The sequence below is a fragment of the Micropterus salmoides genome, unplaced genomic scaffold (assembly GCF_014851395.1).
Source record: "Micropterus salmoides isolate LMB-PRFRI ecotype aquatic unplaced genomic scaffold, ASM1485139v1 Ms_hic_scaffold_9, whole genome shotgun sequence".
NCBI classification, from domain to species: Eukaryota; Metazoa; Chordata; class Actinopteri; order Centrarchiformes; family Centrarchidae; genus Micropterus; species Micropterus salmoides.
The window spans coordinates 9,848,426-9,873,400 of record NW_024044681.1 but is presented as its reverse complement, the minus strand read 5'-3'; the positions used below and the strand labels follow the sequence as shown (position 1 = coordinate 9,873,400).

General features: G+C 39.7%; 1 protein-coding gene across 2 annotated transcripts in view; it reads left to right on the top strand.

The window, feature by feature from the left end:
- The window catches only part of dbn1 (drebrin 1), a 148,770-nt gene that overhangs the window by 42,427 nt on the left and 81,368 nt on the right, over positions 1-24,975 (top strand). The window lies entirely within an intron of this gene.

Here is a 24,975-nt window from a genome sequence, read left to right as displayed (position 1 = left end):
AGAGCAGTTACAAAATGTTCACGCCACTCTCTCCCGGCGAATCCAAGCATCAGTGAGTTTCCTTCTGTGAGTCTCACGTTGCTGTGCTGCTTCAGCAGATCCTTCAATAAATCAGATGTAGAAATGTTCGCGGTTGAAAACTTTCACAATGTTCACAATGTCGACAATGTTCTGTACATCTTAAGCTTGATTTATACTCCTGCGTAGGGTCTACGTGTGTAGCTACGCCGTAGGCTACGCACGTAGCCAGGCATTTATACTTGTGCGTCCATGTGTCCGTCAATCAGCAATTACACCCCCAACCGCTAGTCGGCAGTAGTGCTACAGCGTCTACTGTGTTGACTTTTGCCAGCCGATCAGGCTAACTTCCGGTTTAGCGCTCTGCTAATGTGAATGGGGGTAAAATTGTAAATGTGCGGCTGGTTTAGCCTTTTCAAATGTTACCGACCGAATGGATCACATTCTGATAGTGAAACGAGTCATTTTGCTCGGGTTGCGACGGACAAATATATTGAGCCGCCGTGCTACAGCTGCCTTTTTGGTCGCTAGTAAAGGTTACTTCAAAGCACAGGGCACTTCCTGTCAGCTTCGAGGCATTGCAAGGCTACCCAGCAGACCAATCACAGAGCTTACGGTCTGCGTCGACATTTTTGAGGAGGTGCACGTCAGGCTACGCCGTAGGGAACGGGGCTATGCAGAGGCTACGCCGTCGATTTGACGCAGAAGTATAAATTGCACTTTAGACTGTGACACAGTAATGGCCTTTCCCCCTCATTCATCCTTTCGTGTTTGGCTCTCAGCAGACATGAACAACAGCAGGTCCGGTGCCGCTGAGCTGCTGCACAGTCGTGGATTGACATCAAGGATGGTGCGTTCAGTAGCGAGTAACGCAGCGTTACTTGCATTGGTAACTTTAATAATATTACTGTTTTAGAAAAGTAATTAGTTACACTACTAGTTACTGGGAAAAGTAATATTATGAGTAACGCGTTACTGCCCAGCACTGTTTATACACTACTTGATAGTTTTCTTAGTGACATGCACGTGTCATTTGTAACCAGATTACTAAAATACACCAGCTGTTAGCACCAAAATCCAAATGTGTCACCAAATCAATAAGAACTGAAATCTTCAAAGCTGCTATAATCAATACTTTTTATACTATCATTGTCAAATGACTACATGCATGTGAAAGATGCCGCCCACAGTGATGAACCCACAGATAATTGTCACCAGTCTCAGCTTTACAGAGGTGTTCAGCGTCTTCTCACTACCTCCTTATTTTTAATTTTATGGCTAACAACTTTCAGTCTCATTGTTCTCATCAGCCTCATTTCCAGCAGCAGCAGGCAACTAATTGCAGAGGAAAAAAACAGCAAAAACACAGCAAAAACACAGCATACACATGCACATGCAGAGACAGTTAACTGGTGAAGAAAGTTGAACATCCAGTAACTACAGAGACAGATATTTCCCTCAGGAGTTGGTAAACACCAAACCAGACATAAAAAATATTGACTAATGTAAATGCTAATGTGGTTCTGTGTCAGCTGAGCGTACAAATAAGCACATGTATCATAACAAGTTTGCTATATCAAATTTATTAGGGGATAATATGTCATATGTGTTTTGCTCTTAGCCCCAAGTGGCTAAAAAAGGAGTTAATTCAGGCTTTAAAACTAATATATAGTGACAGGAGCTGTATGGTAGTGTGTGTTGAAACACGATGCACTGTACTTTGCTTGAGAAATGTTGATTGGGTTTGTGGAGTCCAGATAACATCATCGTTTATAAATCAAGACGGCTGTCTGGTGGTGGGTTTACATGTTTCAGTTCAGCCCACAGAAGATGCAGCCAAATCCTACCAAGATACAAGTTGCATGACTGTGGGCCTAGAACTGCTGATGTAATGCAGCTGACAGCATTGCAGTGTGGACTTTGACGATGTGTTGGCCCTCCAGTCAGTAATAAACTATATATAATATACTATTAATATACTATATAAAATAACAGTCAAAAGTGTTTATTTGCCCAAACGAAGCTGCCATTCACCCCTAATCAAGAGTCAGCTTCCTGTGGTGTTTACGGATATAAATACTTGAGAATTTATCTGATGAGCCTACTTGTCGCAATTTATCCCATTTTATATTTAACAGGAAAAATGTTTTCTGCTTTTAAGCAAGCGTGAACATGTTTTGGCATTCTTGTGAAACTGTAAAGATTGATGCTGTTTCCACTTGGCAGTTCAATTAATGTGCATTACTCAATTCTACAAAAAGAAAACAGCGGGGTGGAACCTCATGTTTCTTCTTCCTGCATACTGTGCAGAGGAAGACATCTTCTGCCTGCAGCTCCTTACAGTCGGCGGTCTGCTTTCTCCGGCTGTTTGCTTCCAATAAATCAGCCCCTGACGCTCGATGCCTCGCAGCTATTTGAACATCATAGTGGCCCGATGTACATAGCTTTGTTACAGAAGTCCTGTCCAAGTCAGAGGAGACAGATCTACAGCTCTCTGTACATAAACCATCCTTATAGTCTAGCCTTTGCTTTTAACATTTTATTTTGTATTAATCTTTTATATGAGTTCTGGTTAATTGAGTTGCCCTTTGTGAGCAGAATAGCATCATAGTTCTGAGGGTCGACAGATGTATACAGAACCAAAACTTCCAAGGAAACCAGAGAGAGAGAGAGAGAGACAGATATTATTCTCCCTCTGTATTTCCTTCGTCCTCCTTTCACGCTTCACACATCCTTCTCAGACCATCTGGGAGCTGGCGGGGTACAGCTAACCCTGCTGCCTCTCTCTCCTTATGCCTGACACAGCTTCAAAATACTTTGCTGTGCACTAATGTCAGAGACAAATACTGTATGGAAGCTGAAAGGATTTAAGCTAAGCTAACTGGTGTAAGACAGCCATGCAGTTTCACAGCACTTACACAGTACAGGAGCTCAAATAATATATGGAAGATACGCATTTTATATTGCATACGGTCAGAGGTGATTTAAGAAAGAGACACACCATTTAAAGAATCCTGACTAGAAGTCTATGGGGAAAGCCCGTAACGCCAAAGATGGCGGTTGTAAGCACATGGTTGTCACCGGCACTCTGGATAGAGCGGTAAATGAAGTCTGTGTTGTGAAACCTTGCACATGCGTAGTAGAAGTATGTCCTGTGGGTATTTTGGGGCAAAGTCATCAAACTTTTTCTTTCATTTAGATACGGGACTGATCTTGTTTGTCCGAAATAACTGCTTTGTGGTGGGACTTGACTCTATAAGGACTTTGATGCGATCTAACGAAAGACACTGTCATGTTGCATTATGGGAAGTGTAGTCCAGTGTTTCTTGGAGTTTGAAGTCAGAATAGCTCGGTCTCTGCTACATTATGCTAGTGACATTTTGGTACTGACAAAAACATCTCGTCAACCATTTGATGGATTTCCATGAAGTTTTGTACGGACATTCACTGTTTCCACAGGATGAATCCTTCTGACTTTAGTGATCTCCTGACTTTTTCCTCTAAAGCCACCATGAGGTTGACAGCTCTTACATGGATTGTCACAGTAGTACGTTTTTCTCTAAAATGTTTATGTTGTAAGTTACACGTAGCTTATATAAACATAATTTCTAGAAGACGGGGTTGATCCTCAAACTGCGCTTTCTGGAAATCAATCAAAAAGATTTTTTTTTTAATAAACATGGTCACTTTTAATAGGGAAATGTTAAACTGTGTGTTTCTCACATACATCTGATATTTGCAGAGAAATTGTACGTACAATATCTTAGTCATGTATCTTTCAAAGGGTTCTGGCATGACGTTAAAACATAGGTTGCAAGAATGGTGGGAAATCTATCCAGAAACAAAATAGTCAGCATTTACGATGCTGTGATTTATAGTTAATGTGACAAAAACATGCAAAATCAGTCCTCCCTGCTTCCTACATGTATTTAATCTCCATCTTTTTACATGAATCAAGTCTTTTTGCTGTGAACCGTCAGACCTGCAGAGAAATACAAGTTGTGAACTAAGAATGAACTAAGAATCTTCACACCACAGTTGTGAGCTCTCACTCAGAGCCCAAAATCTTATTCCAGTATTCAGAGTGAACTAAAAGTCGCAGCCCAGAAATCTGCCTTTTTCCTGCACTGTTTCTGGTCAGTGGGTTCCCTCAGCTGTCAGCGTGTCACTTCCTCCTCTGCAGCAGCGATGATGAGTGACGCCTTGCACCAAATGTCCAACAGGTCTCGGTTTCACAACTTAAAACAGACGGATGTGCGACTGGGTCTGCGAGCGCTCTGACTCAGGAGCTTTGAATCAGCCTTTCATCCTGTTTCGAGCACATTTCACCCCTAAGATGCCTTCAGTGGAGTTTAGGAGCGGAGGCCAAAATTTGAATCAGTGATGGTGACCTTTAATCTCTTTGTGCTGTCCTCTGATTCTCCTCACCACAAAATTCCTCCTGTCGGGACTCAGATTACATTTATGAGACTTTATCTATCAGAAAGACAAACGGGGGCTAAACAAGGACGACCAGAGGACAACAGTTGTGACATTTTAAGACCTCACAACTATCAATCAGTTCGAATGATCCTGCCTGATTTAACCCCTCACTGCCTTCTTCTCCTGCTGTTTCTTGAGACTGAGTACACTTGTTTATTTACAGATTTTTAAAAAAAAAGCAATCTTGCTAATTCTAATGCTAAGCTAAGCTAATCAGCTTTTGGTTTTAGCCAAGCGGGAAGCTTCCGGTCTACAATATGAAGCAGATGCGGAAGTCCCTGAAACATGCATTCTATTGAAAATCCAGCAGGGGGCGACTCTTCTAGTTGCAAAAAGAAGTCTGGCTCCATTAGAAATAATGGGAAAATGTTTCTACTTCTCAGCTGATTTATTCCCTCAGTAAACACTTTCCTGATGAGTTTATGGTCTCAGTCGCTCGTTTCAAGTCTTCTTCAACACAAAATGATGTTCATTTAGTAAATTATGGTCCCATTTATTTTAAAATAGATCACAAAGCAAAGTATGTTTCAGGGCGGGGTTATCTATGATTGACAAGTCGTTACCATGGCGACCTGTGAATCAGACTAGAGCCGACTCGTACCCTCGGCGCTGTGTAAATTTAACCAGCACCGTTGAAAAAGCGTATTAGGAGTCGGCTGTTTACTTTCTCTGGTGAGGTTAAGATTGTTGTTCGCTAGACAAAATGATCAGCCTTGTTAAAATGACAGTTAACGTGAGTTACAGTTGCACCTAGCTAAGCAAGCTAGCTAGCTCTGCACACGGCCATTAGCGCCGCCATGTCGTCACTTCCGGGCACTTCCTGGTTGCAAAAACTCGACATGGCGGCGTCCTATCGGCCAAACTGGAGGCTTCAAAACGGCAGTCCACAAACCAACGGGTGACGTCACGATGACTACGTCCATTTCTTATAAACAGTCTATGGTTTTAGCCTTATATTTACTGTACAAATGTGTTATCTTACGCACGGCAAGAAAGACAATAAGGGTAAGTACCAAATGTTTTTTTTTTTCTTATAATGACTTTTCATGTAGGCCTTCATTTCAGCTTCTGTCTGAAACAAGCTGTAGATGCTCCTGACCTGAAGCATGTTTCCAGGCTGTTGTTGTTGCTGGGCAGAACAGGCAGACTGAGCGTTGCTGTGCCCTTGCTGTGGGAGCAAATGACCATATATGGAACACCGGCTCCATCTGGCTCCATATTAGGTAGAACGGAGCCATTGGTAGAAAAGCAGTTCAAAACAGAACGTTCAGAACAGGAGGAAATCTGAGGTTTTTGCAGTGATTTCTTATAAATACTTTAACTTTTAACCATTTTTTTGAAGCTTTGGCTATGTTTAACATGAACATCCAACATTATAACATTGTAGATAAGTCATAAAATGTAGGAGAGCATAATAGTTCTAAGTAATTCTTAAAAGATTGTGATTCATGAAATTTTTGGGTGTTGGGTGGCTGGATGTTAATAGACAGTTTCCACTGGAGAATATGGCGAAAACCATTATCATTATATTAATGCAATATAGTCCTATCTATAAAATTATTGCTCAGCCCAATAAGTTACAATTAATGCAATCAAATTAAGTATATCTAAAATAAATTAACTTGAGATAGATTCACAGTTTTACATGATGTCGTGTTAAATAATAAAAATATTTTGGCGATGTTGAATAATAAACGTCTTAAATTATAGAAAATTGAATAATAATTATAAATATACAGACACTTAGCATAATACGATGCAATGAAATTATTACTTAAGAGACCAAGATGGTGTAGTGCAAGTGAGATGTTTGTGGCTGCAGGAGCAAAGACCTTTCATGCTGTCTTAAAAAACCTCATGTATAAATGCATTTGCGGGCCTAAAGGTTCAGAAAATGAAATAATTCTGGGCTTGACAAACAAATGGCTAACTACCAATCCTGTATGTGGAAATATTGGTACAATTGTCTGCTGATAGGACACTGATTGTCTTGTAAAAAAAATCTTTAAAACCGTGATTTATGGTGATGGTGTTTTTATATTTATGTATTAATGTGTGTAAAGAATGTGGGCATGTATTTGTGTATTGTTTTAGTTGGATTTGGACCCTGAGTCTTTAATAAAATTTTGATTGAATTTGCTCTGAAGCTCCGAACCTCTTCCTGTAGCTTCCGAATAGTAAAATTCTGAGTCAAGAAAGTTACAGCAAATCAGTGGTAAGGGCATAAATAAAAAAAACAAAAAAATACTAGGAGCTGTTTCTCCATTCAGAGATTCCTCCCTGTCCATTTTATTTCATTTATTTTTTTTTCAGTTCTTTAAGGAAACGTGTTTCTAAAATTCGTTGCCTTGCCTCTCGCTGTCATTTAAGGTGGTTTCATCTCGTCAGCTTTTTGGCACACAAACTCCCACTCCACAGAGAGGGATTATGGTTTTTTGGCAAAGCATGAAGCTGGAGCATAACGGAGGAAAATGCTATTATGTAAAATATGAAGCTTACTCTGCACTCTGGGACAGTTTGTGCCTGATTTCCAGCATCCACACACACACACACACACACACACACACGCTGCATGAAGAGATATCTGCAGCATTTTTAAGGTCAAACCAAACATTTTGTACTTCTATGCTGGAGTGAAACTGTTATCTGATAGACTCCTTCACAACCTTCACAATGTTGATATTATCAAACTAAAAGCTGCCTCAGATGCAAGATGAGTTCAGTATCATCATGTTATGACTTTTACTTAATTGTTAAGAATTGCTTTGTCAAACAAGGGCATCGTTCATCTTTTCTGTGTTTGAAACTTCGGCTGTTTGAGATAAAGAGTGTGTATGCTGTCAAATTATTGCAAAACAAGGACATCTTCGATGGCTTTTAGGCACAGTTGCAAATTCTGGTGTTGGATATCAAGCGGAGAGGAGACCAAAATAGGCTAGTATTGGATCTGATACCAAGACCTGCTGAGCAATGTGAAAGTGACTTATTTCAGCAATGTGATATCATGGGACGGCATATAAATAGTTCGCCACTTTGATTTAAAGCTGTTTAGTCCCCGTAGTTTTTTGTTCCTGGTGCAGTGATGAAGCTTTCTGAACATGATACAACTGTGATTGTCTTTTGGCTGCTAAAGCTCATGGGTACTGTAGTATTGTCCTCACCCTGTCTTTTGGTCTGGTTCTGTTTTTCCTGCTTTGGTCTAGACCACTTTGTTCCAATGAAGCAAAATCTTAATGGTGCAGCATACAGTTCTCTTTTAGACAATAGCATTCTCCCAGCATTGTGTCAACAGCTTGTGGTTGACAGTTCCCCTGTGCACAAAGCCTGCTAAAGAAATTGTTTCCCCAGTTTGGTGTGGAAGAACTTGACTGGCCTGCACAGAGCCCTGACCTCAGCACCTTTGGGATAAACTGAAATAACCGACCGAAAGCCAGACCTTATCACCAAACATCAGTGTTGGATCTCATTAACGCTCTTGTTGCTGAAAGGGAGCTGCAACATTTGAGAGTTCAACATCTGGTGGAAAGACTGAAACCAGAGATGGGGATATATATCTTTTTCAAATACTCCTTTGTTCCTCAGTTGTCAGACACAGAGGTTGTGGTTAAGAGTCAATTTTCATATGCAAATTTACAGCGAGAAAAGTACTTTTAGAACCAGTAGCTCCACTCATATGCTTCATGTGCTCTGTAGCGAGACATTTCTCAAACACAAACGTCACAAAGCCCTAAAGAACTTTTGTTCTCATAAATCTGCCCTCATGTGCTCTCAAATCTTGGCTTGGAGATTGATTTCCCTCAGATGTGTTCACTCGATGTTATTATCATTTGACAGCCGCTTTTTATGTTTTGCATTTATGGTTTACCTCGCTGAAACATTTTCTTCTGAAACTGTGTTTACATTTGGCTGGCTTTCCACAATATGTTGGAACCTTGCTGCAGGGATTTGCTCCAGTTCAGCCACAAGAGCATTAGTGAGCCATGTAGGGTAGAAGAAGAATACACTAGCCTGTTTGTGGGTCCATAAATGCAACGCAGCACCAGTTATTATAAGTGTTTTGGGATGTTCAGAGAAAAATATTCAAATTAGTGTTTTTCAGAAATATTTTTGTCTCGGTGGTGTTTCTCGTCATGTTTCTGACCGTTTTATTTTACCATAATGTAATCACTGAACTCTTATCTTTTCACAAATCACCTCACCTTTTCCCCACGGAATACCTCCTGCTACAGCTGTCTGATTTACTTTCTCTAACAACCTCCTATCTTAAAGTAAAAATAAAAAAAAACTTCTGTCTAATTTCTCTTGTTTATGCACCAACACCTCCTCACTCCCACGTAACCACTCATATATCATGGGTGTAGCATAACTACATTGATTTAATAAATTTATGAGAATTAATACTCAATTATAATATTTTAATATTCAGAAAAATATTCATCTATAAATCTGTCGTTTCAACTAATGAATGCAATTAGATGATAACTTGGTTAAATTTGTCTAGGGGTTTAAAGGATTAAATATGCTATATGGAGAAACTCGCAGTGGGGCCTTCCCAAGCCTATCTCGGGTCAGAGGTGTTAGTCGTCCTTTGTTACTGCTGGCGGACCACGTGCCTGGGTCCGAGGAGGGATCAGTGGAAGTTAGCTTGACGGAATAAAGCTTAAAACTTGGTCGTTCTTGAATTAAAACTAGTGTAACTTAATGGACTGATAACTTTAAAAAAACAAAACCAAAGCAAATAACAAAACCAAAGCAAATAAAACAAGTAAGCTGCTGAAACGAGGGAAAGCTGAGATCGCGGCACTTCACGTGAGTAGCTTGAAACGAACAAAAGCTTTTGTTGCGGGTCACATGGGGATAGCTTGGATTAACCCTAAGACAATCTTTGCTTAGGAGCTGGGAAATTCAGTTATTTAACCTTAAATTCAAGCTGCCAAAGTAATCGAGTATAGGATGACATTTCTTTATCATATCCTTTCTAAAGGAATTGTCAGAAAGTACTGTGAAAAAACATTGGTTACACATAAAATGAAGGAATGTCATTAACCTTGATGAAAATTAAAACACTGCAAAAATTAACTTATTTAGATTCTTTTCAGCAACAATTTCAACAACAGATAGCAACAACATGGTAACATAACTACTCAAATGGAGGCAAACGTAACCAAGTAACTAAAAGATTATTTAATTAAACAAGGTGATGCTTTGAGTCTTGGGGAGACAGCAGTCTTTGTTTATACAAAGAAGTTCAGGGCTGTCCCTGGTGTCCTGGAGTTTCTCCAATTTGCATCTGGCTGTGAAACAGAGGATCTCCTTTGATGTGAGGTAATTAAACGAAGAGGAAGGTCAGTTTAGGGTTTCCTGCCCTCTCTTACTGAGTTACAGAGTTTTGATAGGCTGTTCAGGAAAAGGCTAATCGCTGGTCAGTGTTCCATTGTCAGTTTAACAGTCAAACACCGCGTAATCTGGCTGTGGCATCAAAAGGTGGCCAGTTTTACGATCAGGCTGCTCAGAGACAGCACTTAGGGAGAGAAACCTTTCAACCCCCCTCCTTTGGGGTCGCTTTGGCTAGAGGTGTGATAATCAACTCCCTCCTCCTTCTCTCTGGGAGAGAAAAGAGGAATTTGGGTCTCCAAATTATTTAATATAAAATGCACCAATCCACACTGTTGGTACACAACATGGGAGTAGAGTCGGTTTACTGCAAATATGCCCCTGTTTAAACCAATTGAATCATTGCTTTTTATCTAAAATAAAGAAATATGATGCTTATTTTGCTTTTGCAGGGGTAAAATAATCTGCATGAGCGCATCAGTGAAATAGCAGAAATTTAAATGGAGATGTAAATAATAGAAAAGGTGAAGGACCAGCAGCAGCATCTGTGACGGATGCTTCAGAAAGGAGGCTATAGATATCCACTGCAGGCTAAAAATAACCCTGCAGGATGGTACCTGTAATTGAAAATGGATGCGGTGGAAAAGAACATGAGAAGGTTTTTTTGGTCTGTGTCTTTTCCCTTCCAGTCCTTTTTCTCAGTTTCGCCTCCTGTCGGAGAGTTAGAGGTCCAGAATGACAAAGACAGAGAAGGAGACAGTTATAGAGAAAGGCGGGGAAGTGGTCAGATACACAGACAAAGGCAGGATTTTCTTTTCTCTGAATCTCAAATTGGGTTCATATAAAAGCAGAAAGACTGTGGCCAACAGCAAATGCATTAAGATGCAGTTCGTCTAATGGCCTCTGGGTGGGGAGTCTGAGAAAATTCAGACTGCATTGAAGTGATTTGGAAAAACTTCTCTCCAGAAGCACAGGAAGAATCTAAGTTTACTTCCTCTAACTCTTTTCTTGGTTGTAAGTGATTGTTTCATAAAGTTGATATTGAAGTTAATACCCTTAAAACGACCTCCTCAGTCACATCCCTGCTATATTTTCTTTAAAGGACCTCTAGTGGCCGCCAAATTATGACTCTTGTCTGTGAGAAACAAAGGTTGGTAGCTGTATTTTGGCTAAATACATCCAAGAACACATGTGGAAAGTAGAGAAGTGGAAGATTATGCTGCCACGTGATTTGAGATATGGAAGTTGTTTTAGTTGTATAGTCAGAAGATGTATTTTGGGTGGAGTTGAAGATGTAAGGAGGGTATTATTGGAAATATGTTCACTAGATTGACAAGTTTTTTTGTCTGTTGCCCCTGCATAACACAACAGCCCCAACATCTATGAAGTTCAGTAAGACAGAGTCGCGTCTTTATTTGTTTTCGCTTGCCTTTCCAAGCATAAAGAAATGCTGCTTATCAGATTACATCAGTCCTTTACTGCCCATTAACCCTTGAGTTGTGAAGTAATTTCCTGCTGTTAGTACAGTTTATATTCTCCTTCCTGTAGCTCAGCATCTCTATTTGGTGCCCCACAAGTTGGACTGGCGTCATTCTCACCTGAAGCCACCTGAATCAGTAGACAGAGCTCTTAATAAATCCGTCCAAGCAGGTTCGGTGTGACAGACGGAGTCATACAGGCAGGTAAACAGAGAATCAGGCTGCAGGAGGCTGCCACACTTGACTCTATTTCTGACAGACTCCCACTGAGAGGCAAAGGTGCTAAGCCAGGTTGTAACAATCTGCTGTGTGAGACGGTGACATATTGAAAACAATCAGGGAGAACTGAAAATATGTTCTGGAGGAAATGAAATGCAGCTTAATTTCCAGCAAGAACAAAACACCTGAAATATTAAATTCATGACATAGTTGGTATGTTAAAAACCATCAAAGACATACATTTATGAGATAAGATAATATATGGCAGCAATTTGTATGTTTGGAAGGCACAAAGCTGATTAAACTGGCAAAAGAAAAAATTCTTTGCCACTTTAGCAGGTGTTCAGGCTGAAAATAGCGCTGTGTTATAAACACAAGGCTGCGTTGGTGTGGGTTTGTTGCACCAGGTACAGCTGAGAAGATATAAGACTGGTTACAAAGTGATCTACAAAGAAATGTGTTCGACTGGCTAATGCATTGCCGGGTGATGCTGCATTGTGTTAAAAGTTGCCACAACACATGAATTCTCCAGCCGTTTGGCTTTCCATAGCCCTGTTATTCAGCACCCCAGCAGTGCAAACACAGAGGTGCAAATTTTAGATGGAAAATGTGTCTGAAATCAGCAGTGGTGGAACAAGTTCTGACATCCTTTGCTGACGTAAAAGTAGCATTACCACTGTGTAAAAATACACTGGGATAAAAGTCCTGCATTTAGTAGGTGCAGCTGTGATAGCAGCAAAGGTACGGCAAAGTGGCACCATACAGAGTGCTATTATTATTACTGATGCATTAACGTGTAGCGTTGTAGTCAAGACTGCCCAAACCGAGACCAAGTCAAGACCCAAGACTTTTAGGCGAGTCTGAGTCAAGACCAAGACCTGTTCCCCACATTACATGACACACAGTGAAATGTGGAACGAGATCATACGTACGTCTCAGATTGATCTGAAAGATCCACATTCCCATTAAAACAAACACTAAGAGCTGAAATCAACGTAAGCATTTTTATTCAACGCTCCTTTTCCATGCTTACCATCGTGGGAAGGGGGGACGGTCGTTAACGGAACAACACAAGTTTAATTAGGGTTATTGGTTGCATTTAAAGCAATACGTTTTACATCCAATCAAAGTTTGGATGTTCACAAATAAATCAGATGATGCAAAAGCAATTTATTGATATTCCCAAAGTTATGGTCTTGACTGGTCTTGAAATAAAAGACCAGAGTCCTCAATGTTCGAGACTGAGACAAGACACAGTATAAATGCGGTCAAGTCCGAGATGAAACCAAGAACATCAAAAAGTGGTAAGACCGATCTCGAGTACCAGAACACTAGTAGGCAGCATTTTTATATTTTCAAAGTGGAGCCACATTTAAACAACAGTATTACATAATCGAACAAGGTATCGTATTTCATAAGATCATTATGTTTTTTAATGTAAAATCTATAAAGATAAAAGTTTACGATAAAATGGAAATAACAAGTACCTCAAAATTGTACATGCAGTACTTAGTTACATTCCTCTAGTCGCGCTGTGCTTGTGTGCTTGTTTCCAGCCGTCCTCTGGTTTTGCTGTGAGCAGCCTGAAGGCGCAGAGCGTCCGACCATTAATCTAATTATCAGGGAGGAATCACAGATTTGGAGGGATTAGCAGACTGGAGCTCTCTGCTAAAGCAGCTGATTTGAAGATGTCTGCTAATCTCACGCGTCTGGCGGCTCATTACTTTTATAAGTTGACATTTTGCTTCCAGTCAGTGTGTTTTATGAGTGAGATAACGCGACAGTATTGACACAGAGGTGCTGATGAAACGCCCCGACACCGTGGGGTAAAGGCAGCCCTGGGCGGTTGCCTTGCTCAGGGGCACTTCAGCTCATTCTGTTTCAAGGACAGACACTGTTGCATCCTGCTGCCCTTTGTAGTTTTTATCTCAGTGCTTTTGTTTGATTCTGTAATAGCCTCGGGGATTAATAGCATTCAAACGTTTCAGTGAAAGTCATTGATTGGATCTGAGAGGACTGGAGGTGGAGGGAGGTAGACAAAGAGAGATCGCAGAGGTTAGGTGTTTGACTTTGCGCTTGTACAGAAGCTTTCTGTTGACGTAACACACATATTGTTAAGGTCCTACTGGACAGTTTCAGCAACAGACAACTTGGTGCGTCTCAACAAATCGTTATTAGGGCTGACAAACTTAAACATGGATGCATTTTAGAAACATGTCACCCAGTGCACTGTGACTCATTTATAAGTTTATAATACTTTTTGGCGGTGGTGGATCAAGTACACAAATCCTGTACTTCAGTATAAAGTACAGATACCTTTGCTAAATATTACTCCACTAAAAGTAGAAAATAAACAAATACTTAAGTATTAAAAGTAAAAGTACTAATAGCGTGGTTCTGTTTGTCAGAGGTTTCTGACATGACAAGCAGAATTTAAAAATACAACAGGAAAACTTTCCTATTTATTAATCAATGGCATTTACTATAAACAGGTTATTCTTTTAATAATCGTGTGTGTCTGTGTCAGTGATGAACAAAGTATTCAGATCCTTTACTTAAGTACTACCACACTATAAAAGTACTTTTACTGTATTTAAAATGTTACTTAAGTAAAGTAAAAGAACTCATTGCAGAAAAATGCATGTCCTGTGATTGTTATGCTATTATTTATTATATTATTATTATTATTATTTATTTCTTCATTTTTTCTAATCTGTTGTAATTTTTGACCTGGAGCTCATTTTAACTATTTTGTATGGGAGTGCAACTGATTATTTTTTTATGTATTAATCTACTGATTATTTTCTATATTAAACTATTTTAGAAATTCCGAAAATAGTGAGAAATGCCGTCACAGTTACCCACAGCCCAAAGTGACACCTTCACAACGCTTGCTTAGTCTAACCAATAGCACAAAGCTCAAAATTATTACAAATAAATTTAAATAATTAAAAGGAAAAGCAGCAAATCCTCACATTTGTGAAGCTGGAGCCATGAAATGTTCTTAAAATGTCTTCCACGATCCACGAAGTTGTTGCCAGTTAATTTCAATGTCAATCTAATAATCCTGTCAGCTGTACTTGTTGTTGGTAGATTCATTTATAACAAAACATGTTTATTAAATTCTTCAAATGTTTTATGTCTTATATCTTAATTTGTAAAGTAACTGAAGCTGACAGATAAATGTAGTGAATTAAAAAGTACAATATCTCCCTCTGAGATGGAGTAGAAGTAGAAAGTATCATGAAAAGAAATTTGCACTTAAGTGCAGTACTTGAGTAAATGTACTTAAATACTGTCCACCACTGGTTTCTGGCCAATGATGGAGCTCTATGGCACCGAGGAAAAGAGAAACATCAGGATTCGGAAACAAAATCTATCAGATTTACTTATATGGGATCTGTAAAGTTTTCGAAACAGGCCTCAGCAGCAGTGGAAGCCGTCGCTCTCAGGCTCCAGGGTTTCTCCTGGCTTGCTTTTCTGTGCTCTGACCCTCACTGTACCGCGCAGCCACACTGAGAAGATGATGAGCACATGTTGGAGTTCATGCAGCAGCGAGCATCAAAGATGCTTTCAGATCTGGGAGATCTCGGAGGTCTGGAGCAGAGCGATAAGGCGGCAGGAGAGCGTGGTGTTTTCACGCTCCGCTGCTGAAGGAGAGTTTTGGTTTGGGCTGTTTTTTTATTTGTTTTGTTGGTCTTTTCTTCTGTTGACTGTGCAGCCAAACCGTCGGCTTGCTCAGCTCTGCACAGCTCAGTGAAATATACAACACAGTGTAACCGCTCAGGATTTTGTGTGGAATAAAACATGATGGTAGCTTGCTTCAGAGCTGAAGGAGTAATGGATTTGTCCCTTAGAGAGAGGAAGAGGTGGATGGATAGATTTTGCCCTCCCCTGTTCATCTCAGTCACTCCAATTTCATGTCTTTTATTCATAAATGTGTCACACTGACTCAATCGAAAAGCTTTTCAAGCGTGGCTTGCAACACGCACACACATATTTCACATGCTAGAAAATCACACCATCCCCCCCTTCATTACCACTTTGCACATGTTGTTCTGTATGAACATCCCAGCAGCCCTGATCACACACAATTTAATGTCACCGTTATTTTATTTCATATTTGCATTAAAATTACAATAAACAGAAACATGAAATGAACAGCAATCTCCTAGAACGCTGGTTAAATTAACAGCGCAGTGGATACGAGTATCCTCTTTCCTGATTGACAAGTCGCCATTATTTTAACTGATTTTACATTTGGCTGTATTATTTGATTACTGTCTGTCATGTTATTTGTTTAATCGCTCTTTAACTATGTTAAGAAAAGTGCTATAGAAAATATTATTATATTTGTGTTACTGTTTTACAACAATAAGTAGTTCTCAACCAAACAAAATCTCCTTTAACACTCCCCCACCTTTTGGAGGTGGTCCACATTAATGAAAACAAATGTAGTATCTTTGGATTTGGACTTAGTGTTTTTTTAACTATATTCTTAAGTTTTCACGTTTTGAAAAAGGCCATGGTAGCTGAAAAGAAGTCATATTTATTGATATATTGCAGGTTCATGTTCAAATTTTCATGGTACTAGCGGTGCGTGAAAGTGCTATGTAGTACTAGGAACCAAGTACCAAGGCAACAGGTTCTTTGTACCATTATACTACCTATTACAGTGAATAATTTTAAGAGAGAATATAATTCATTTGTAAAAATTATTAAAATGTGTTAGAGTTCAAACCTTACAACACACTGTTCAATACATCCACCAGTAAGTAAATATCATCTAACATACAGTGATTCCCACTATTGGACAAGAGGTGGTCAATAAAGAGCAACAGACCGGGTCACAGTAATCACATCAGCACAGCTGGAAAAACATGGGAAATTCAAAATATCCTAAGAGCTGTACAAGAGTAGCAGAAGTGTGTGAGAGAAGAAGAGAGAAACTATTTTCAGCCTCCAGACAGACCTACAAACACAAGAAATATGCAGTTTTTTTTAATTGCCCTTACAAATCACTCTAATTTATATTGAGCTAATATCCCAGCTATGTTCACAGACAGATATTAATAGCACTGGTAGAAGACAGTTTAAGTATGTCTTAAAGGAAACGCTAGTAATGTTTTAATGTTTGTTGCTGTGTATTTTTGACTCCAGTGGAAACCTGGACAAAGGTAGATATTGTGACAGAGATGCTCACAAGTCACTGAGCTAGAGTCCAAGTCTAGTCTCATGTCTCTGAGCTAGAGTCCAAGTCTAGTCTCACATCTTTGAGCTAGAGTCCAAGTCAAGTCTCTGAGCTAGAGTCCAAGTCAAGTCTCTGAGCTAGAGTCCAAGTCAAGTCTCAAGTCTCTGAGCTAGAGTCCAAGTCAAGTCTCACATCTTTGAGCTAGAGTCCAAGTCAAGTCTCACATCTCTGAGCTAGAGTCCAAGTCAAGTCTCACATCTCTGAGCTAGAGTCCAAGTCAAGTCTCATGTCTCTGAGCTAGAGTCCAAGTCAAGTCTTTGAGCTAGAGTCCAAGTCAAGTCTCAAGTCTTTGAGCTAGAGTCCAAGTCAAGTCTCAAGTCTCTGAGCTAGAGTCCAAGTCAAGTCTCACATCTTTGAGCTAGAGTCCAAGTCAGGTCTCAAGTCTTTGAGCTAGAGTCCAAGTGAGTGCTGTTCATACTAAGTCATATTGTATATACTGTATACCAATACACCTACCTCAGGTCATAAGGTCATAGGTCTTATTTATTTTTTCCAGCATCCTTTGCACTATGCTTCATCACACTGTGTACATGTGTACATGTATGCACGTATGTGTACCTGTATATCATATCCACCTTCAACATGTACATAATGAGAATAATAGGTTACTCTTGAATCCTTTGCACTCTGATCACTGCACTATTTGTCAATATGTCTATATTGTTTTGTTCATAGTGTGTATATTAGTGTTGTCCATACTGTAGTTTGTGTCTGATTTTATGTTATTATTATTTTATTATTATTGTTATGGTAATTTTGTATAAGTAAGCACATCACGAGCAATGAGTCAAATTCCTCGTATGTGTACACATACCTGGCAATAAAGCTGATTCTGATTCTGAAGTCAAGTCTCAAGTCTCTGAGCTAGAGTCCAAGTCAAGTCTCAAGTCACTCGTCATTATAATGAATGTTGTATCACCTGCTGCTGCAGCCTTGTCGTAGAAAGTTTTAAAAACAAAGTTTATGATTAATGGCACAGCAGCTGCCGGTGTTTGTTGTCCTCTCTCATGTGTGGCCGTGCGCAGCAGATACCTTGTATATGTTACATAGGGAAGTTATAGGTATGGCAGCTATCTCATCAGACATTTCCTAAAAATAAACATTGTTCACAAGTCCCGCACCTTGAGTCTGAGTCATATCTTAAGTCTTTTTAGGACGAGCACTGTGTGTTCCTTCAGATTCACGGCGTGTTGAAGTAAATGCTTCGTCATGTCGGAGCTGCTTCCTCCCTCGCACCAAACCTCTTTACTGCAGGTGTTGCATTTTGCTGTGTCTTTCCCTTTTTTAGTGAACTGTGTAACAAATGAAGTGACATTAGGTCAGTGTAGCAGGTCCTTGCAGATTGACAGTGACACATTTTTATGGACTGTAAATTGCTCACTGCATTTCAAATGAGAACGCCACTAAAATTTGCTAAAAGTTAGGAATCTAAATGCAAGTCTTATCGAATCCACGGTTCTTGGAAATGTGGGAACCATTTCTGACTTGTTGTCCAGTTCTCAGTAACCTACCCTACTTGAGAAGTCTTATTAATTCAAGGCTTGTTCTAAACTCAAAAAAGATAAGGTTTGTATTTCAGGAGCACAGAGCTTTGATGTTCCTTTTGCATAATGAAAATGTCCATTTTTATGTTGATGATACCTTCTTATATATTATACGGCTCCACTGCGAACCAGGTTACAGTCTGCTTTTGATGACCTCAAGAACTCATATATTAATTTAAAACTTGTGTTAAACCCCTGTTTATTTGTGTCCTGTCACATATGTGACTTGACTTACACATTTTAGACGTTAAATTCATTTGTAACTGTCAATACAGTGTATATAAAACAAAACATGAAACGCAACTCTGTATATTGAATAAACTAACATCTGTTTGTGATTTGAGTCTTTTCCTCTGACAAATCATAACTACGTGATGGTTTTTCCATTCAGAGTCATTGCCTCTCGATTAAACCTGAATAATAGCAACTGTACCGGAAACTCTGATGTGCAGTTTCTCCCTCTAACTCCACCCATGCCCACCTCGCTGTCATGTCCTGGTTTCTGCAGAGTTACATCAGATAATCTGTGTAAACTAATAGAAAGCAGCTGTAAGTGTAATGTGGTCAGAAAGGTCGGTTAATCCCCTTTGGAGGAAACAAATAATTTTACTTGCATTGTGGAATTACTGTAGCTTTAGGGGCTTGTTTTATAGACCTGTTGTTTTCTTTCACAAAGCCGGACTTGTGTCAAACATGAAAAAACTGCTTAGTTAGGTAACTCCAATATTGTGAGTTTCAGTAAAAGCGATGTTATTACTTGTTCTCTTAAGCCAGACAGTATTCTAAATGTGTCTCACACCATATGACCTCAGCGAAATACTGCAGCTCTGGATGCATTTTATCTTTTAAAGTGATGCTTTTATGTGATCTAAATAGGACACAATGATTACAGTTAGAGTGGTTTTCCATAGTTATTTTTATGGTATAAGATAAATTGTCTTACATTAAGTGATATTAGAGTTGATGGAAAGTTTCTCATTGGGTATACAGCGTCATAGTGAACTATGGAGATTACAGAAAGTGATCTGTCACATACATAAGGACGAGTGACACAGTCTTTTAAACAGACAGCTCTCATTTTACTGCAACGACTGCTAGTACAGTACTGCGGCTCCCACTACAAGTAATTGCACACTAACAACGGCTTATAATTCTTCCGTCTACTATGATTCTACTACTAAAACCACTCCTGATGTCATTGTTACTGTTACTACTGGCACCCCTGCCACTGCTGTTACTACTACTACCGCTGTTACCAGAGCTGAGACTTGGTCTCGACTGCTCTGCGACTGGACTTGTTGTTCAGACTAAAAACAGCGCTAAAATAAAACAAAACCCTGTGAGGCTCTGGATTGATGGGGGCGTGTTACTTCAGGTACAGGTGAGACAATATATGAACCAGAAAAGCGAGTTTGAGTAATAGATCCATGGGTTTGATAGCTTACACCAAAACACTGTACAGAGGGTTATTACACTGTAAGACAATATTTTATATCACATCATTTTATCATTTGTGAGGTAAACTGTAGAATTAATATTCATGTAACGTATTTGATTGGCCATCACAGATGATGTGGCATTGTCTGTTTTTGTCTGACAATCCTGCCAACGCAGCAGCTTCATTGAAATGTGTTTTATCACACTCGCTTAAAAACACATGAATTCAACATAATGGTGGCATAGAGACGCAACACTGACGCATCCAGAGAAGCTGTGATTTCATCACATTTGCTTCCCTGCTGCTGTACCTTGACTACTTTTTCTGTCTGTGTGTCACGACCAGTGTGTGCTACGGGCATAAAATGTTGCCCTTCATAAAGAGTAACTACATGCAAAAAAAGTCTATTTATCACTTATCACGCATGGATTCAAACAATGCTGGTAACGTCACCAACATCTGAGTACATAATGTGATTTCCAAATCTGGCTCAGTGCTCTAGTCAGTGGATGGAACAAGCAGAAGGAGCTCTCTCTGAGACATTTGCATGTACAAGAAGGACTGTACAAGAGACACTGGAGGAAAAAAATTATACTAAGTAGTTTCTTCTGTGGCAGGCAATGCAACACATGCCCACTGGCAACTGATATATCTTTAATATTCTCTAGACATTTAGTCCTGACAAACAGTAACATAGCGTGACGACTATTATGTACGGGAACTCAAACACACACAGTGAGAGCTCCTCTGGTAGGAGAGATGTTAGCCTGGCTTTGGGTAAATTCTGACTACCAGCACCATGTGACTGTACATTGCTATCCATGCTACACTGTACAGTAGTCAGTCAGTGTAGCATGTCTTTCCTCATATCGTCACAAGGCCACACCTCTACTCTGTGAAGTTTTTCACATATTGTACAAACTCTTTAAAGGCAAAAACACTGCAGTCTCAGGTTTTTGCCTGCTATTATAAAATATTAATAATATAGCAACAGACAGGCCACGCAGAGCCACACAGCTTGAATATTTAATTATAGGGCCTCTGCATTGAAAGGTCTTGTTCTCAGTAATATAAAAGCTCACTTAACCGCTTTGAAAGAAACATGTTAAAAAGCTGTGTCATTTTGATGATCCGCAGTCAACTGATTGAATGCATATAACTTGACTTTAGACTTGTCTCAAAAGAACCGTCCCTGTCTCTGGTACTATAATTACAAGTGCTTGCACTGTTGCCGTGGTTTGTGCTGCTGTTAAATGTGTTGATGCTCTAATGCAGCAGCCTGTCCTGATCTTAGCAGTGCTGTAGTGCTCTGAAGCAAACGATGCAGGATACCGTCATGTTGGGCTCCGGCCAGCAGCTGCCCTTCCTCTTCTTCACTGTCAACAATTACAGACGTAAAGAAAGAAAACAAACAGGATCTGGCCCTCTGTCCGCTCGAGAGCGGCCATCTGTCTGCAGGGAAAACAGCATGTTGGGACCCCATGTGGCGTCCTGGCACGGCCACGCTGTCTGATGACAGCCTCTAATCTACAATAAAACAAAAACACTTATTTTTCCATTAGATGGTGATGCTGTGGGGCTGCAATAAAATATTGTAATTGCATTTAGCTGCAAGAACACATACACATACTGTCTATCCACTAAAAGGTGAAACTATCCCTTCTCCAGCCCCTCCTTCCACCCCTCTATCCTTGTATCTGTGTCTGCAGACGTGATATCCCAGCAGGCCGAGGTTTGTCTGACTCATTCTTTGTGCTCCAGCTAAAAACATCCCGACACACATTCTCCTTTTCTGGTCACCGGCTCTTTCTGCTCTAATCTACTTTACTCTGCCCTGCCAGGGGAATAACCTGGGTTTTCCTTCCCTCAGCAGGGATGAATTATTTCTTCAACGCTCTGTACTCTGCTAACAGCACAACTGAAGCACAGAGTGCCTCCTTGTCAAAGATGCTAATGGTTGATGTGATCCGTTATAAAGCGGGAGTGGCACGGTTTTCTTTCCTCATAGTGATTTTTACTGAAACTGAGACGATGCAATGAAATATCTCCCTAACAATGATCTGCATTGGCACATTCTGTCTACATATGGCAGCTCAGAGGTGTGAATGTATGCGTGTTAATGAAATCGAGCATGTTGATCCTGCAGGATAAGACGAGGCTGTAAACACTGCAGCTGTGACAAACACAGTCTGGTCGAAGGATTTGTAGCTAAAGGTTACAGCTGGGAGGTTTCAGGTCCAGTGTGCTCAAATGCTTGGTTACAAGTAAAACTGCATTAAATTTATACCAATAAATGTTCTCAAGTCTTCAAGGCAGGTTTAATGTATTCCATATTCACCATCTTGGTTTAGCATGTTTGCATGTCAACCTTTGATATGTTTTATTTGCTGTTAATTATCACTAAACACAAAGAGCAGTCGAGGCTGATGAGAAAGTAATTTTGTTTGTGTGCGTTAGTTTTATTTGTGGTTTCATTGCTTGTTTTATTTGACCGCCAGTCTAAACTAGGGCTGCAGCTATTTATTATCTTAGTCATCGAGTATTCTACAGATCTTTCCATCGATTCATCGAGTTATCGGATAAGAAATATTTTTGCTCGGCGCCCCCGGTACCGGCATCAGCTGTGTAACTCAACCTGTGCAACCCAAACTCACTGACTAACCAGTCGGAAAACAATGACAAACACACATTTATACATTTAAAACTAAGACTTGTGCCTTACCTTTGCAAGCCTTCATCTCAACTATCAATCATGATTTACGTTAAATGCTAACCTTACCGTTACCTTATTTGGGGTCCAATCCGTGGGCTCGATACGTCAAGCGGGCACTTTCTGGTCAGATGCTGAAGCGTTGCCGCCGTGCTGTTGTGGTAGCCTGGTTCCGTTTTACAATACACAGTACAGCATGGCAGCCAGACAGAAATTAATGGATGGATTGCCATTAAAACTGGCAAAACTCTGGTGATCCCTTAACTGTTGCTTTAGCGCCACCATCAGGTCAATATTTGTACTTGTTTTTATTCTTGTTTTTGACAAATACCTGCAAAACATCACCATCAGCCTCACCTGCACATGGTGTTTAATGCTAAGTAGCTAATTAGGATTGTTAGCATTTAGTATGTTCTTGAAAGTCTTATACTCTCAGCGCTACTATACTGGATCCGATAGACTTCTGCTAAATGAGCTAAGCTAATAAAGGCCAAGCTCACTGCTCAACACACCTCCAACTGCACGCAAACACATTAAGTCCCGTAATGAGTTATCCCTTTGAAAACGGGCCGGCCGCGGGTGGCCTCGATCTGACCACGGGAGAATGTTATTTACATGATCATGTTCAAATCGATATAAAATAAAAACTTCCAAAGCTACAGATGATGTTTATAAAGATGATGTTTTTGTCTTTCGCTCTCGATGACGTCATCACGTTAAGTTGCTTCCGGTAGAATACCGCGTGAAAACGCTTGGTGACGCTAGAGGTTTTTCCCGAACTGGCCGCGGTAGCTATCGTGTTTTATGGATCTGAAGCATTTAAAGATACTCCAAGAAATGACATCACGATAGGCACAAATACCAAAGTAGGCACTGGCGGACCAGTTGTATTGAAGAGTTCAAAGGGTTAATCTACTTTTTGTCTTAGTAAACAAAAAGAAATACTATAATTCCCCCCCCAAAAAACCCTGTAAGGGTTTAAACCGTTGTTAAGCATATTTCTGTGGTTTTACTTTAGTTAATTGTGTGAACGATGTGACATAAAAATGTGGTTTAGAATAATATATGTGTCCACAACGTAATGCGGTTATATTTCGAGATGAAACAGTTAATGGAGGCTTCCAGTAAGTCTGTTAGTGTGGATGAAAAAGCAGAACAAAGGCTGATTTAAGACAGATATTGTATCTTTGAGTAGTTTCTCCCACTTAGCAGGCCACTCTGTCGCTAAACGATCCACCCACATTAACTCTGGGAGTCAGTGCAGCTTATTTCCAGATTTCCTTTAGGAGCGTGCCAGCACTGTTGTTTTATTTCTAAAGTGCACAATAATGCTTCCTGGCTGCTCGACAAAGGAACGTCAGAATGAAATCAGAGTCAGTGTGATGACTGTGTTGTTCCCAGCATAGCAGACTCATCCCTGTCTTTTCTGTAGCTGTATTCAGGACTCAAACCATTTCCTCCCCTAAATCTTTCTGTCACTGTCCACCTAACATGCTGTTTGATTGCGATCCTCATCTAGAACTGTAATTCAGGCATTCATACAATTTGTTATGAAAATTTGAATTCAGGAAAGGAGCACATCATCAAGTGGAAATAACTATGACTTCCTCTGATGAAAAGAGTGCAACTCAAGTTAAATCAAAGATGGTGAAGAATTTCCTCCTTGCTCTCCTTTGGTTCCGTCTGATAGCCATCAGGACTGTGCAGCCCTGTCTCCTAAAAATACTACTAAATGGTCAAATTAGTTTTAAAGGAAAGGTATCTGGATAGTGTTTACTGGAAATGTTTTTGTCCAGTTAAGTTTAGACTACTAAGAGAAGGAAGTACTGTGCTTTTTATGTTGATAAAAAACATAATTGGAAGGCGTTACCTTTCTTTTAAAACATGTTTGCTGTTTATTATAAACAAATCACTATTATATACATAACATAAGATAAACTTTATTATCCCCTGAGGGAAATTTGTCTTGTGCAAAAGTGCCACACAACGCTGCAGTAACCGCACACGGACTTCAGAGTCACACATGAACACAGTCTATTCTAAACATTTAACATGATATTGCACAAGTAGACATAGTACATATCAGTAATTGTTGACAAAAATCAGTTTTAAAGAGGAGTAATGCAAAGAACAACAAAGATAAACACAAAATGATTCTGTTATGTAAGAGCAAGGTAGAAAAATACTGCAAACTAATTGCAAGAAAGATAAAATGCTAAACAATACTAAGAATATAAAGTTGCACAAATGTGGAAAGATATCTTATAGCAGTTACTTTAACATACACTAGCTCCGTAGCATCTCCCTGAATGTAATACTTCATATTCGTAGTGCAGAATATGGCAAGGGTCATGTAATTTTCTAGGAGACTGTTGTGGACTTTGATCAGAGCTGAGAGTCATCTCTAACAGACTTAAAGGTTTTATATATATATATATATATATATATATATATATATATATATATATATATATATATATGCCAGCGATCCTGTATTTGTC